The sequence below is a fragment of the Varroa destructor genome, unplaced genomic scaffold, assembly GCF_002443255.2.
Source record: "Varroa destructor unplaced genomic scaffold, Vdes_3.0 BEIS01000004.1, whole genome shotgun sequence".
Lineage (NCBI taxonomy): Eukaryota > Metazoa > Arthropoda > Arachnida > Mesostigmata > Varroidae > Varroa > Varroa destructor.
Genome location: NW_019211457.1, coordinates 7,631,751 through 7,648,995, shown reverse-complemented (window position 1 = coordinate 7,648,995; position 17,245 = coordinate 7,631,751). Strand labels below are relative to the sequence as shown.

General features: G+C 39.8%; 3 long non-coding RNA genes across 12 annotated transcripts in view; 1 reads left to right on the top strand and 2 right to left on the bottom strand.

Moving 5' to 3' along the window:
- Window positions 1-54: 54 nt before the first annotated feature.
- LOC147755795 (uncharacterized) overlaps window positions 55-17,245 on the top strand; it is a 41,096-nt gene continuing 23,905 nt past the window's right edge. For 2 of the 3 annotated variants that reach the window (XR_015326272.1, XR_015326269.1), the window contains exon 1: window positions 55-645. This is a non-coding gene — a long non-coding RNA (uncharacterized LOC147755795). The remainder of the gene's footprint in view (window positions 646-17,245) is intronic. The other variant, XR_015326270.1, reaches the window with a different exon arrangement.
- On the bottom strand, window positions 5,047-8,408 carry LOC111249613 (uncharacterized). Of its 2 annotated transcripts, XR_002673002.2 has the most exons (3): window positions 7,742-8,408; window positions 5,996-6,092; window positions 5,047-5,889 (listed from the first exon to the last, which is right to left on the bottom strand). It is a non-coding gene; the product is annotated as an uncharacterized LOC111249613 (long non-coding RNA). The 2 variants fall into 2 exon arrangements; XR_002673001.2 differs by lacking the exon at window positions 5,996-6,092.
- On the bottom strand, window positions 9,261-16,815 carry LOC111249257 (uncharacterized). 7 transcript variants are annotated; one of them, XR_015326868.1, is made up of 7 exons: window positions 15,711-15,947; window positions 15,496-15,574; window positions 14,996-15,213; window positions 13,427-13,531; window positions 12,103-12,242; window positions 10,960-11,143; window positions 9,261-10,577 (listed from the first exon to the last, which is right to left on the bottom strand). It is a non-coding gene; the product is annotated as an uncharacterized LOC111249257 (long non-coding RNA). The 7 variants fall into 7 exon arrangements; XR_002672851.2 differs by having other exon boundaries at window positions 15,659-15,898; XR_015326871.1 differs by lacking the exons at window positions 14,996-15,213; window positions 15,711-15,947 and adding an exon at window positions 16,089-16,815.

Here is a 17,245-nt window from a genome sequence, read left to right as displayed (position 1 = left end):
TTAATGCTTTCGTTGCAATGGACGTATTTGGAACATAAATAGTTCTATCTCAAAACGGTCGCTAGAACAATAATGGCCAAGTTCCTGATTAAAAAAAAGAGCCATTACGTTGTGTCTCACCAGCGGCACGTAAATAATACGCAGTTTATAAGCGCTAACAAAGTTATGCATTATCATATGATAGCAAGATGGCGTGCATGGGCCTTTTGAATAGCTGGAAATGCGTCTATTTTAAAATGTCAGCTAACCCAGTGCTTTTCGTTAGATTTGTTACGGTTATCCATGGCCGTCTCCCTTGAGCCGTCATTCAGGACCCACTATTTCCTAACGGCGGAAACAACATGGTTTCGAGTTAGACAGGACTTCAGTTTTGTAGCCACCCGCCTTTGTCTCAGGTTGCCAGCCATTTCCACTATCCTCGTGTGCTTCAGGTCGGTCGGGCTTACCTACTAGCTTGATCCAGTCGGCGAGATCCCAGATGGTTTGCGTGACAGAGAAAACACCTGTTCTAGCTTTTGTTCAATCTCTTCCGCCTGGGTACCTTCGCAGGGACAGTTGCTGCTTCTGCTACTATAGTTAATATTGTTGTTGTCGTGTGAAAGTGATGTGAGACTCTTTAGGGATCTACATAGCTCCAACATGAAGGTTCGTATTAAAATAATTTCATGTGGGCTTATAACGAAGAAGTGAGATTGTAGGCGGCTTCCATCAAAACTTGCAGGTCTAGAAAGAAACTTTTGCCTGGAAACCGGAAGTTTAAACAATTCATATATTTAAGGCTTACAAGATGGCCGGTTAGGAAAGTCTACAATGTTGGACGTCACGTTCGAACTTGGAATCGTTTCGACTTTTTTTGTAGTATAAGAGCGGTGGATTCCTGAAGTACCTGAGGAGACTATTGAGAAGAAATGAGGTTATAAACGGCAAACATATTAAGCAGAAGTAAAATCGGAAGGATGGGTCTAGTGAAGTAAACTGTAAAGAAAAGTTGCGATGCTTGCCCCAGCAGAGAACTAGGTTTGACCTGCCAACTACAATTAGATGCTTACTGGTAGGCCGCCTAAATGTTTTTCAGTGTCATTTTGGCAGAGGCTGTAAGTGCCCTGATTTGGGTACGGCAGGTCGGCCTTTTCATGTCATTTTCTATCATGCTATCTTTTTTGTATGAACAAATCCTCGAAATCCTTCTTACGTCCATATCATCAACGGCTTGCTTCTGCTGAGAGTCTAACCACGATGGGTCTTGCTAGTCTTGGATCTGAGTTTCCCACAAAAACCCATGGGACGGCATCATAGCCATACAAGCATCTATTAATTAATTTTAGAACAGCTATTGAATCAGTAATTTTTTAACTTTCTTAATTATAAATTTTAGCTTATTAATTTTTCTAATGCTGGGATTTGAACCAATACGGTAGCATGCTTATTAGTCATGGCTACCAAGACGATCCACTTAAAGGTGTAAACAAACCACTCAGACTACGTTCCCCAGTGGAACTCCATCTGGTGGCGCTTAAGAGCTTGACAGCAAACCTGGCGTGTACATAGCAACGCGTCCTAAGCTAAGAAAATATATATAAGCGGTTCTAATAAGCGCTCTGTACACGAGAATAACAGAACGTGAATCTTTATATTGGCCTTCCATTTTTTCGTGTCAGTAGCTACCATAGCGTATCTCGCGAAGCCCAAAGAGACAAACAATGTAAATCATTCAAAATTATTTTATCCCTCTGTTACATACGTGGGAATCACATTCGACATACACGATACGTTTCTTTTTTTATAATTATGAAAGGTAGTACCTGAGCTTTTTCTCCAAGCGAGAGAATTTATATCCAACGTGAATATAATTAAAGCCTGTATTAACATATTCACAGAATGTTTTTGTTTTGATCTAGATGTATTTATACACAGCTCAATACGCAAGTGTTTGCATATAATATTTCCAGGCGAATGATTGTCCTTATACCGAGCTCAGTCCAACTGAGCGGGAGCCTGTAATTGTGAGCAGAACAAGCTTATATTGTAGCTATAGCTTCCTGAAAACGTACATAAACGACCGACACGGCTCGTATCAGCTGTCGGTGTGTATTATATGAAAAAAATGATCGAAGATAGGAACAGGTCCTTTATTTCTATTATTGCGACAACTGTATAAAGACAGTCGAAGCTTTACTCCCACTGTCAATGTAAGCTTTATTAACCACGTATTGATCATTACCTGCGCTGATCTTTTCGACGTCAGCTTAATCCATCAGGCAGATAGAAACTGATCACTAGTCGAACTCTTTCGTAGAGGAAACCAAAAACAAGCACCGCAAAGAGGCGGTCAGGGTTGTCTTTGTTGGAGACGCTTGCCAACTGAAATAGTTGCATTTCGTACTTTTGGATATATATATATATATATATATATATATATATCATATATACTGGGTATTTCCCTTGGGAGGATCAGTCTGGCGGACAAGACTGGTGGAATAAAGAAACCCTCGAAAGGTACGAAAGTCATTGTTGAAGAACAGAGCAAATGTAATTGTACTGACTAAAAGGCTGTACGTAATCTGGCCCCCAGTTAGAAAGAAGCAAATAAGAGACAAATGTAGAGATGGGCAAAGCCTACTGGTATCGTTAGAGATCGCTTGTTGCTGATGCCTTGTTCGTTCATGTTATTGGTGCCGCTATCTAAACTGGCAGCGATCGTTAACGAGACCCTAGAGGAACACCGAAGCCTGATGCCCTGCTGAGTGACTAAACGAACGACTCTGTGGGGTTGACATCGGTGTGGTCACATTGTTAGCTCCGGAGACGCCTGCTAACAATGCATCTATCTCCTTTGCAAGAGCAATCCATCTTTGAATGGAACGCTTTGATGGGGCATGTTCAATAAGACGGAAGCATGAACTGTGAGAATTAAAGGCGTTGAGGACACAACAAGATGTAGTCACAATAGATAAAGATACGAGTGATTACATAGTAGCTAGAAATATAGTTTGGTGCACGCCATCGAACGTATCAGCTGTCACATTTGTTTGTTTGTTTGTTTGGTCGTGCAGTTAAAAAAATCTTTAAAATGGCACAGCTGGAATGGGGCGATAATAAATGAGCGGTAAAAAAACTGCAAAAAATATAGCATAACAACTTCTGACATTCATGGAGTGCTTGAACTTTCGAGGTTCCAGTATTTTGCATCTTATTTTAACGCACTGACAAGCCTACCTATACTGCGGTATTACTCACGCTGGCCATGTTTTCTGGGAATCGTCTCGCGTTAATTCGCATATTCACTAGACATGTAATTGTAACGTTTGTTATCCATTCTTAAAAATAAAATACCGCAGTATATCAACTTTGCTTTCTTGTGAACTTTCCTTCTTTTTGTTTGCGAAATTTCTATATGAGCTAAACCGCCCAAGCTTAACCCGGTTTGGTCGTCTGTACGTACCAACACATACAAAAACACTGTAGAATTAATATGTCATGGTTGTCAATTAACTTCTGCTTGTTCGCTTACGTCTGCATTGACAATCCTGGGCCACGAGCCCATAAGATACTCACTCAGGCCATATTTTAATAGAACCTAAAAAAATATGCCTCGGTTTGCGAATTCAAGATGATCATTACTTTTGACGAATGGCTCTTATCATTGTTAACTTCAGTAGGTAAAAACGTTATCACTGTGCCGTTGCAGGGATACTTTTGTCCTGCCGCATAAAGAGCCTAAACATGACGCATTTGTTGGTACCCTTTATCATTAGAAGCACCGTTGCTGGACTGCTAGACACACCGCAGGCTGGTTTGATTATTGGCTAACTTGGTTTACCATGACCCAACATCAGGCCGACTCTCAATTGTCGGATTTCCAACACAAGTTTATCGGATTTAGTGGTTATTACTAACTATTACGCTCCCAGCGTACTTTAAATCGAACACCGTGTTCCTAGCTACATCCAGCTCTCGTCGAGTACGGCATTGTGTAATAACAATCAGTGTTTAACAATCATAGACAACTGACTGATCGTTACATACAAAACGTCTCAAACATTCGCATTATTGTTTTTTTTCTTGAAAATAATCATAGGCTATATACGAATTCGATTACTGTCTAACTACCTTGCTTATCGTAATCAGCATGATCATCACATTCTTCTTCTATTGCGTAAAGCATCCATTTGCCGAGGTCCCTTTGAGGATATGTTCATAATTCAATCAATCAGTCAATGAAGTAAAAACAAGTACGAAATGGATGATCCAAGTTAAGAATCCTCGGGTCAGCGGACGTTTGTCCGCACCTCTTTCACCGCTGTCAAGGACCCGCGATTGGATTACGTTACCAGCATCAATCAGCCACTTTCACCTCTTCAACATCACCATTTTCCGCTTTCATTTGTAATGTACATATATTGAATTTTATTTACCTGACTCGGCTAAAATTGCTAAACCCCGACACTGCGATTACTTTGGCGCAAAAGATAGCAAGCCACCAACTGCAGATTAGATCAAGCGGCTGCTATGCGGTGTTCTACGAGGAGCAAAAGATCTTGCCTTGCATAGGCTTCGCGATTTTCCAACGAGATATTTACTGGGAGGCCGAGGTATCGAGGGAAATTCAAGATGTCGATAGCTAAATATACGCGTGAGGTCTAACCAAATTTAACAGAAAGACTTAAAGCGCATAGTCATAATAATTATGGTAATAACCGATACGCTGGAGCTGGTTATAGGGTTGCCTACACTTCTAAACTGCTAATATAATGGAGTCTTGCTTATTACCGGAAGACTTGTACGACTGATTTGATTTGACGGTTGAGGTCGTCTTTCAGGTTGTGATTCCTTCAGGTTTCTCGGAAAACCTGCAAGGGATAATTAAGGCTTTGCCAACAGGCTCATGCTAAGCCGTTTTCATAAACTAGGTAAACCTCCTGTATAAACAAGTGTCATTGCCAAAACTAGTAATAATTTAATTTTTCTTTTGCTTTTAGTATTTCCAATGTTCGTTTACCTCTACATGCTACTTGAAAGCGCCTTGTGTTTCCTTCATAGGTCCACCTTATTTTTATTTTACAATGACTGGGATTTTTCGTCGAATTCACGTTACATATGTGGATGTTCCTTGTAGAAAATAAAAGTAATTTCATTTTGTACTCTATTTCACCTATCAAATAGCTGGCGTAGCAACCTAAAATACGATGCTTTGTAAAGTGGAGACATAGTAAAGAACTGTTCGAAGGGGTTTGTTCAGTACAAAGATTGGATCTTGAATCTGAAGGAGCTCCGTGTTCACCGCGGTCTAAAATCCGATGTGAGGAGGCAGCTCGGATGGCAAACGGCCTGTTAACTGGGTAAGAAAATATAGATATAAAGTATCGTCAACCGTCCTGAATGTGTTTCCGTGATAATTTTGCCTGACAATACTGGGGACACTTCCTGGTCTAGCTTCCAACTCGGGCATAGACAGACTTCTTTTCGTGCTGGGAGCCAACCGCTTGATGCACCACTTAATTGATGGAAGGTGATACCGGACGCAAGGTTCCAAACTAATTAGAGGCATCCTAAATATATGAAACATTTTTTAATTTATTTCTTATTTTTTTTTTAAATTAACATTATCTTTCTTTTATTATTTAAAGCTAATTTTATAATAAAATTAGCTTTCTAGAAAGAAGAAACACGAATTCAAGGTAGTCGCTTTTTTCATGACAGCTCTAGACCACAGGTGGCAAAGGTCGTTCATGCCACCCCGCAAAAATTTTGGTGGAAGTATTTTCTTCACGCCTTGCACCGACAGATGATAATTTTTTCAGATTATTAGCAGACTAATTTGTAGAGGTACAGTTGATAGTGAAGAAGGTTCCAAAAATTGACGGGCTTTTCGACACCAAACCTGAAAATCTTTGGAAAACAAAAATGACAACTTGTTTGACACAGCATATTTGATCTCTTCTAGAGTTTAAGCGAAGCACTGCGCTTTTTGGTGACGTACAGTGCCTTTACTTACGAGCTGATAAATTTTGCGCCCATTTGTTTTGATTGATAAAACCAGTAACCTGTAGTCCATCGAGTTATCAGCCAAGTTTGACGCGTTTGTGCAGGATCTGTAAAAACAGCGATATAAAACGTCCTCACAACAATCGATAGAGCGTAACGTCAATTTACGTTCTGTCAACGACAGAACGTATCGCTGCGATTTTTCGCCTTATATATATGTATATATATAAGAATCGTGTTAAGTTTCTCATCTGGAGTCTATTCCACCAAATGTGCCTAATCAGATAATGTGCTACCTCTCCACTTTATGTAAACAAATACACAGATTATACTCGGCTTTTGGCCCATATATGCACTGTGGACAGGGAGACAATAGCGGCGTCATATTAGCTGCTATCACCAAAGTACTTGTACTGACAGATTAAATTAATCTGTCATAATATATAGCAATTAAAGTTTTTACTTGCGAACGGTATAACGGTTGAAGGGTTCATCAAGCTGGCCGACTTCGCATATGACGCTAAATGGATAGCGCACATTTCGTAAACAGATCGTGGCGCAGGTCATACCGCTTATATCTCGAAACATGTGCCGGAAGTACTTCGAAATAATAAAACGTTCTAAGGGCGAAACTTTCTGCTAATACAAGTGTTAATTATTAATTATATATATATTAATACTTCTTATAATATAATATTAATATTCGGTGACACGTTATATTAAGGCCAGGAATCAAACGACACATATGTGTTTCTGTACACGTCTATTGGAATTGACGTTCCAAAAAAAATTGACCTTATAACCATTTGCCACAGATCGTCTTTAATTCTAATTAACTAAAGCATAAAATCGCTTTGTTAAAACGTAATGGCTAGACGTTTTGGCGATTGCCTTGCCAAAAAGCGATAAACAGTAAATCTGTCCACGAGAAATTTTATCATGAACCTCGTTTTCTTCCGACTATCTCGAAAACTGCTCCACTAGGACGAAGATCTACTTGCGCCTTTCAAAACCGAAATTGCATAGTTCGCTTTGTGATCTGGTCGGTGCCTTTGCATCCGAACGTCTATGATGCAGTTGTCAGAAGGCTTAAAAGTCCACTCGTCGAAGTGAGCTGTTTAGTCCTGTCTGCGGTAGGTAGCATTCACAAAGAAAGTATATGAAAATACTCTGTCAAAATTTGCTCAGCATCCCTTAAGAAGCAGCTCGTAGTCGAGGCGCTCATAAGGCATCTAATCTACAGCAGGTAGAAAAGGACGCTTCTTATCATTGGGCGTGGCACGTTAATTTTCGTAAAGGTGGTCCGATTACCATATTTTCAACCTGTCGATGACGAATGATTTGAGACATTCGTTTCTGGGAGAAGCCACTGATTATCCAGAAAACCGGTTTAGTACCTCAGATTTACTAAAAATGCTGGTATCAATTCTGGAACCTGCCAATAGATAAACGCCCATGTATTCGCACAAAGACTGTCCAATCGTATCCACAAGAATCATCCAGGAGCACAGGAAACTACGAGAATATATTCTTTTTAGATGTTTAGCTGCAAGTGAAGATCGGAATCACGGAGAAATAGTATCGAGTGAAGCTGCCACTGCTGCACTTAAAGTAAAACACGATTCAAGTTTGTTATTGATAAAGGCTCAGCGGTTTTTTTCTGCTGACCGTGTCGACTCTCTTGTGTGAAGGAGTGTTTAGTATTGTCAACTGCTTCTACATTATCCCGCCATAGATTAGTGGGTAACCTATTTACCTGTAAACATGGCACACGTAGTGATCAATGTTCGAACTTCGTGCTCGGAACGACCTGTCTGATGAAATGAAACAGCGGTGTTCGACGTAAAACTCAAATTATTTAGCTATTTCTACATAATACCAAGCAGTTCGTCGTTTATGGGAACGAAGAGTGATCTTCTGATTATTCATTCATATTTCAAGCGGCAGGGGATTATTTTATAGTACAAAAGCATTTAATGGGCAGGTTAGTAGGTATGTAAGTATTAGTATGAAGTCGCTAAGGAGAAGATGATTTCAAAAATCAGAAGCATACCTCACATGTGTAAGGCGTCGATTAGCAGCTAAGATTAAAGTTATTTGATTTTCAATAGACTTTCTATAATATTACTATAGTAATGGAATTAGTAATGGCGGCGTCTTTAGTCTAAAACGATGCACAATGGCAGTATCGGACGTAGAATTCGAAACATTTACTTAACGCTGTTCGCCGATAAAAATGAGCGACACGCGAGCTGGGCAGAGATTAAACGAAACATAGGTAAATGTCATTTCGTGCTGAAAGTTGAGGTATCAGTTCGAACGAAACGTAGGTAAATTTCATTTCGTGCTGAAAGTTGAGGTATCAGTTCTAACAGCTAGAAATATGTTGAAAATTGAGTAAGTTGCTAATAAGAGGTTCGATACAGCGCTGACATATGTGTCGCACGACCATTCCCTTCAGAGGCCAACCTGAATGTAACGTGTCAAACCTACATAAGTCAATTTAGAAGGCTAGACACTCTCGATATCTTTGTACAGTACGCTAATTCAAGGTCGACTTAGTCATTTAACCTCAGTTTGTGTCACTCGTGTAACGGATAGATCGCGTCAAAAACGAGCCACGGTTGGTGATACATTATAGTATAATAAACCATTTAAAAACGGTATATTTACTTTATCCTTCTTCAATGATAATGGATGAAATTATCTCGCTACCGCAGAGACACGGAAAATATGCTTAAGACCTATAAAACGTAAAGAGGATAATGTGGATAGTGTATTCCGCTCTCTACAGTATAGAAAGTACACACTGATTCAACCCGTTTAGGATTATTTACGACGCAATTAAACGATCAGAGTCGTAAAATTACCAGCGAAGCAGCACCCCTCGTGACTTTCCGAGATTCCACTTCCGCTTAAATGGGAACCGCCAAATCCTTCTAAAAAAGTTGCGTCAAAAGGTATGATGATGATTTAGCATATTTTTGGCTTACAGTATAAAATATTTTTCAGTGTCGCAGTCAGTTTAAAAAAAAAAAACAAGAATGCTTATACTACAGTTTAGCTTTCATATATCGAGAAAAGACATGTTCAAGCTATATATAAAAACAGCTCCACAAGAACGAGATTATATAAAAAAAAAATCGATCACTGTCTAGTTTTACAAAGAAGATGTGATAAAAGTACATGTAGATCTGTGTACCATTGAGAAAGTTTTATGAAGTGTCACAGTGTAAGTAAAATAAAAAATATAGATCTATGAAATATAGTTCACTAATCGTTACTTTATTTATTTCTAAGAACCGCCACAAGCGGCAGTAAAAGTTACGGTGTTTTAGTAAAAATTCACCTTTTTTTTTCAAGTTTATCCATATTTGTTTCTTTCTAATTTTGAATAATGTTCCGTACTACGTCTTTTTGGGATGCTCGAAATTAAATCTTTTCCAAGCCCATTTTTTCCAACGTGCTTGACGTTTTTTGAAACATGATTTCCCTTCCCCTCTTGTGTCACATTCTCCGCCCTGCACCGGCGATGCCGGCGGTTTCGTCTTGGCAGCCGCATTAGTCCTGGCATTAGCTCTAGACGTTGTATTAATGCCAAGATATTTCAAACAAGGTGTAGCAAATATTGATGGCTGTGTGTATATGTGTGTCAGTAAGCCAGCAGTAGACGCGCCGAAGCAAACCATGGTAATCGTATCGTAGAGACTTTTGGTAGCGTTGTGTAGATTTTTGTCTTGTTGTGGAACGACGAAACAAGGAAACGCAGAGCCATGCCACAAAGGCAAGTTCCATTTGGTGCAATTTGGTGACATCTGCTACTCGAAAAAGCCTTGCCAAGTCGAAAGAGTCGTCGCCAAGGGAATCCCAGAGACTTCGCTCTGTTCTGAAGGATTAGGGGAGAGGAACGGAGCCAGGCCGAGAAACCCTGATCGCTAGCTCATCGTGGTTGGCGGAAGGTCCCTGGAAGTCCTTCTTTATCGTTCTCCATATCTTTCGTTCAGGCCTGTCCGCGTATTATGGCATCCTGGACGAAACCAAAACAAAGTCGGCTTGTTCCAAGCACAAATCGCCGGCTGTCTGTGCCTTGAACGTAGCTGCTGCTGTCGCCATTATTGTCGCCAGTCCTTGCGGCTGCAGACGCCTGCTAGCTAGTCGAGCAAATCGTTTCGTGCAGCAAATCAGCGATCAGTGCCACCTGGCAATAGTGATGTGGGCGGGCAGACGGGTTGGGGGTAACAGCAGTGAGAAAAACAGAAGTGCCTGTTTTAAGAAGGTAAGCTTTGAAGAGGGTGGGAAAAGTATTTCGGAGGTATAGAGAGAGCACGATGTATCCGAGTCCAGGCGATGTCTTTACTTCCCTCTCAAGAAGCTTCAAAATATGTAGTCTCTTTGCGGGTAAATCAGGGCTCGATCTCGTTAGTTCATAATACAGATCGTTTAGATGACCACATGAATTCCACTCCTCATCAGATAACGGGGCCTGTAGCTTATATGCGAGCGGGCACTTCTCTTCGCGTTCGCTGAGACTTCTTGCAGATACAGCATACGTATGCAAGTCATGCTTGACTGTTTGAAGCCGGTATATATGTCTGTGAAGGCGATATATATATATATATAAAATTTACGCTACAAGAAACTTTTCTAGGGGCTGAGGCATAGAATGAACGAAATTATAGCGAATTTATTGCTAACACCGATTTAACAGTGACTTAAAAAAATCTGGTATGCATTGAGGAATCAAAAGAAAGTACCTCAAATTCTGGACTTCAATTTAACTCGTATACATCTGTTGAGAAATATTTGAGCGTTACCCACAACCGGCAAGAAATGCAAAATATGCGGTCTAGTCTAAGGATTGTACCTATAGAGGCGAGGCGGCCGCTGAACATTATTGGAGGCCTAGAATAACAGAAATAATTAATATTGATTAGAGGAACATGGTGAGTTGATAGAGATGAGTTAAATGACAACCCGCGGATGATCTATATCCAGTTGGGTATTAAAATGCCTATGGACGTCTTCGTGAATCTCTAATCCGAGCCGCGATCGACTGAGTCTTGTTGTGTTTGCGGTGCTGGGAAGAGGGATGATATGAGGGACTAGTAAAAAGGATCGCTTGACTTTTCGTTCTCCTGGTATTTATCTATAAATCAAACTGATATAATAATAAACATATAATGAAAAACATTCATTAGTGGTTGCGTTTTCAGTGGGGTAAATGAGGCAATATTTCTTATCTGTTTAACGGTATCTTGCCGCTTTCACTGGGCTATGGTAGCAGTGGCTGAACCCAGCTGGCAGCACAAACCTATCATTAATGTCCATGTCTAACTCTATATTCGAAGTTCTACTTGATTTTAAATACAGTATTAATCTTTTGCAATAGCCGCCGTATGCTTGTCGGGCATAGAAGGAACTCTGCGTTTGTTGCTCGACTCACAGCTGACGCCAGTGTCGCTGTCTTATGACCTCAGCTGGGCTCTATAGATTACTCATTTCGCACAAGCTGGACGATATTTCCTGTTCATGGTCGTGTTGGTTAAGATGCTAATTATCCGTTGGTTTTCTTGTGGTATCACTTAAGAGAGTAATTAGCATGCCCTCAGTTTCTGATTAGTTTTCTGTGCTAATTGGTTGATCTACAAGGGTAGACGCTCAGAGTAGACGGCGATTTTATATTGAACTAGGAGATGTCATATCAATTATAGTGTGAGAAGAATATTTGACTTAAACGTTGAAGAACATATATACTCGTTGCCCTTCTATCTCATTTTTACGACCTTACCCGTCCTCGGCAATAATGCGTGCATTCGTTTTCTGTGTTGAAGTTAGAAGCCGACGGAACTCAGACTTTGAACTTCCCTCTCGGGCCTCTTTTTTTCGGCTCGAGACGGTCCATTCATAAGAAATAGAGCGTATGAATAACACGTAATTCGCAACATATTCTTAATTAACATTTTAGCAGAAGACGTAACGACTATTCTATACGCGGTTTAGACCAGGTCAGCTGGTGTAACACGTGTTTTTTATCGTGGGCAATTTGTAAATATCCAACTTGAATACGAGTGTACCATTATTTACTATATATTTTATTAAACTGGTACAGATAATGACCTCCTTCGTTTTTCTTTTGCCACTGGTCAAGCATTATACAGTTAGCGGGCACTTTCCTCTTCTTGCTTGGCTATTCCATGTATCACTTTATCGGATCACGAACATTTTGCCTCGAATTTAGACGCCAATGATGTCTAAACCTAATGAAAAAAAAAAAAAGCAAATTCACGACATCAACCTTTTGGCGGGGTTAAAACGTGGCCGCAAAAGTAGGTCAGGAAATTTCTTCCGCATAATGTAAGGACTGTTTTAACCAATTTTTGTGTTAGATGATTCAAGATGGCATTCGACAAGTTGAGTACAGTGTACTTTCTATATCGAAAATGTTATTATTGGATTTATTTTATTGTAAGTTATTTTTGAGTAGTACTTTCAGCTGTAAGGTCCACATCATGCGCACCACATTTATTTCAAATTTTGACAACAGCCTACGACAAACAAGTAGGAAATGGCGTAAATGCTGTTGCCTTTAGGCATCCGACGTACCTATCGTTTAAGTTAGAACTCAGACTGAACTGTTGTAATGCCAGTAAGGCGATGAAAGGGGTTTATAACCCCCTAGCTACCAACACACGAAAAGTTCAAAAAGGAAAATACTAAAAAAAGCCGGCGATTGCCTGTTTGGCATCCTAATATACATAAGTATATCTGTTTTGTTTGGCGATGGCCATATTATGTAGATTATATAGCGTTAGAGAGCTGTCTCTTGATGTTGTCATTGCCTTGTTTGGATCACAAAATGGTATATTGAATTCGAACTCGAAAAGTGGGCTCTTCGTATCTACATACACAGGGTGCGATGCCCAAACTTTAGAAGTTTTGTCATGTTTTATTCTCAAGACTGTACCTGAACAGAAGCGGATATTGCTGGAACTCATTCCTGACAGTTATGCATATCCAATATGCCCACCATCCATCGCACATACATTTTCCATTCAATATCTAAACCACTCACTAGTCATTTTCTAAATGCCCCTTTTTTGATCTGCAAATAACCTTATAATGGTAACTGTGGCTCAGACGATATCGGTAGGGGGGGGGGGGGGGTGAACTCGCTCAAGTGTCGCTCAGATACGATATGAACAAAACATTCTAGCAGCGTTATATTTTGGGTTAATAGCAAAACAAAACCCCCAAATATGCAATAAATTTATCTATTAAATTTAAGTTAAATTAAGTCTGAAATATACAAAAAGAAGACAAAGTCTATTATTTGGACTATTACAATTGGTCCTTAATAACCCCTCTCCAAAAGACTGCTAATTTCCGTGCAAAAAAATCGAGTGTACCAAAATCGCTTTTTGAACTTTTAAGTAAAACTTACTTTTAAGCTTACAAATCCTGCTGAGATTCGTTGCGACTCGTAAGCTTCTTCATCTTCCTTGAATTTTTCAGCAGCCGCGGAAGTGAAAACTGGCAGCGAAGTACACTGTTGAGTTTGAAAAAAAAATTGAAATTTTTAGTTTTGCTGACGCTTTTCCTGACACGAAGAAATCGGATAATGGTGCTTTATTGCTCCGATATTGACGTTTTTATCCATGATGAGTTTGTTGTTTTATACGAGAGAAAAAAACGGGCTCGTTTTGTACCAAAAATAACGGATGCAGGCCCATCAAAGTGTATTCAGATTTAGACGTCGCACCATATATATACACATAGATATAAAAGTCATGCCTTAGAAAACACAGAAATTTCGCAGAAGCTACAGCGAGCCAATGAAGCAGCTATTCAAATTCAGCCAATTTTGCAGAAATGTCGGGCCCAATAAAAACTGCAGGGCCATATTAGATTTTCGAATTGACCACTTTCCTGGAAAAAAAATGTCTACATATAATATTGTATAATTGAAAAAATAAAAATATGACTTGCGTGGACCGTATTAGTTCGTAATATAATTAAACCGCTGTGATAGATTAGTCGTTCCGTTGAGTGTCGTATCACATATGTGTAACGCTATTGCCTGAGATTTGGTAACAAACTGTCCCAATGTAGTCATATGCCAGTGCATCTAAAGCGTGTAAATATGACGCAAACCTAACTGACAATGTACGTATAATTTTCGATTTAAACAGTTCCGTCCAAAACAAATTACTTTGCTTATTTAGTATTAATCAAGTAAGGCATTAAATGCTATATATATATATATATATATGTATATATATATGTATATATATATATATATATATATATAGGACTAGAATGGACATATAGAAAGGACTAGAATGACAACGGTAATTTATTTTATTCATCTTGATATAAAGCCATATAAATAAATGCTTTGAATTTCAAGTCCGGTACTGCAGACGATAGCAAAATCAAAAACGCTTAGTTTTCCCATATATAGCCTTCCCCTATGCTTTACTCCTCTTTGAATTTTTTTAGTATAGTTCGTCCAAGCATCAATTTTTCGTCACTGTGGCAGATGGCCTTGCTGTCACGCGTTTTGTTGCGGGACCCCTTTCCATAAATCTTTCTTGCCGAATCAGGACGTTAAACGACTATGCCTACCAGCTCCTCTTTTGCACTGGTGGAAGCACCTATCGCTTACAGCAAAAGCCAATGCATAACAAAGATCAGAACTACTGCCTATACGTTCGCCTTGTTCAAAAGAAGTAAAGGGGCATACGCGGGCGGGTGGTCTGCAGTTAGGCTACACATCGTTATATATATTTTTCAGTGGGTTTTACATGGCAGCCTACTGCCGAACAGGCTTGGAGGTCGGCAAGTTCCATGAATTAAACTAAGGCTGTGAACTCTGAGGTCCGCTAGCAGTGAATATAAACGCTACTTCTCCAGTTTTTCCTCCAAGGTAAATATAGCTTATGTGGTAAAGTGACCTCGTACACTGTCCAACGGTGGAGGAAAATTTTGAACGCGGAATAATTCTATGTACCTGTAAAAGAGTCTATCGTGGCAGGACATTTTCAGAGAAGGTGCTGGAGATGTCGAATATCACCTTGGTGCTCCTAAGTGAGGCTTAGTGTGTGTTTTACTCTTGGATGTACTTGAGCGATGACCTTCTCAAGACTAATTCAGTAACTTAGCATCGGTTCGTGATTGAAACAAGTTGATTACGCAAACGTAATTGGCATCGAGATACCCGAAGTGTTTCTACAAGAAGTCGTATTTATTAGGTAGCTTTTAGCTGACAGTTGTAGAATAGCTCGCTTTTTTAATATATTACGAAAGTAAAAATAAGGTTCGTTTTATGGCCAGAAATTCTGCTCTTAATGCTACTACATACAGAATTGTAATCATGTTAGGGGCATCCATAATACCGATTTTCCAAATTGTCTTCAAATTTTCCATAAGAAAACACTGAATCCGTTTAATACAGTCGGGGTGACATTGTCCACAGATTGGCCGCCCATTTGACACGCATTCTCCTCTTACCTTTCTTAAAGTATAGCGTGTATATTCCACCGTCTATCGTTATCTGAGGGCCCAGCGTTGCTACCCTGCTGAGAGTCATCTGTAATAAGTCAAGTTATATCGATCGTACCATTAAATTGCAGAAATGGTAAATAGATGAAATTGACAGGATTGGAAAGCAAACCTTTAATCTTGTTCTGTGCTGTTGTTACCACATAAACGCTAGATTTGCACACCGGTATTTGCTTTTCGTGAACTGATGTCATGTGTTTTGTTGATATTTGCTAAGCAAACAACGAGTTCGAGTTCGGGCACAGGTACACTTCGTTTCTAAAGATTTTAAAGAGCTAAAGATCAGCCCTCTAAAGCGATCCTCGATTATAGCAGTAGCAGCCTTGATAACTCAAACGTTTCTTTTATTAGTGTTACAGTAAGACAATGTCTACTCCGGGAAGTGGCTGCAAGATTTGATTTTTACATGAGCAAGTTAAGCATTGTCAGTCCGTATGTACTTTACTTACTTTTACGCCATAATAGTTATTTATCGTACATGTTAACACAATATACGCGTCTGAGGAAATATACACACAATATATATATATTACAAGTATTACCAGATAACGGCTTGAGCCTAGAAGTATGCAGAATTTCCTGTAGACTCAGTATCCAGCGATCAAAACTGTACAACTATTTCATTTTTGCATGTTGTTGAACGAAATACCCTTCACCTCCGAAATATATCAAAAATTTGCTTCGAGCAGTCGACTTTCTCTATCCAATTTGCTACCTGCATTGAGTTCTAAAGGACTTTTACTGATAGTTCTTGTTTTGTCACTGTATATGCGGTGCAATTCGAGTCGTTTTGTACCAACATCGGTCTCCTCTTTTTGATCGACCCCCATTCCGTATACACACCACTGTTACCCCCCAACGAGGCTTCGTTCCTCGTTTTTGCCGTATGCTTTTGTTTGGTGGTCATCTTATACGGACGTCAGAAGTGCCAATTCGCCTTCGATAGCTACTCGTCGTCCCGCACGAGAGAAAGTGCAACGCAACGAAGCTCTGATTGCATCAGAAACCTGGATACCGGGAAGGCTTCAGGGAGGTGCTCGTTAGAACAGCCCCCCGCGGTGCCACTAGAGAAACATGTCTTGATTGACTTCTTGCAGTGGGTAGGACGGATTGGCAAGCCGCAGCGTGGTATGCTAACACCGAGTGATGCTTGCGCGAGTTTACGACACCTTAATGGTCAGATGGTTTGCCGTTGCATGAACAGTGTTAGGCAGAATAACATACATGCACGTTACCCCATAGACGTGCGCGGGTCGCGTCCATCCGAACCTGCTGGTGACAACAACCAGCTGATCCAAGAGGCTGTGTGGCTTAATCCAATATAATGTATACAAAGTGAGGTGCTCTGCAGAGGTGAGGTAGTACAGCTGTTGTTACGAACGAGAATGGTGCAAATACGGAAAATAAAGTGATGTTATAATAAACAAACGGCAATAAGCACCTAGTCGGACTAAGGCTGAATTTAAATGTTGTTTAAAAAAAGTGACTTTCTTGAGCATGTCCAATGACTTTTCATTAGAAATAGGTACTATTAAAACGTTATAAAGATATTGAACAAAATTTGTAAAATCGGTTCACGAGATGCAAGTCAGGAATCCATGTGGGTTCACTGGATGTCGTACAGGTGCTTCAATATAACATGACATATTTGGTGAAGCTAAACGCGATTAATAATAATAGTGATAGCAACCCCAAGCTA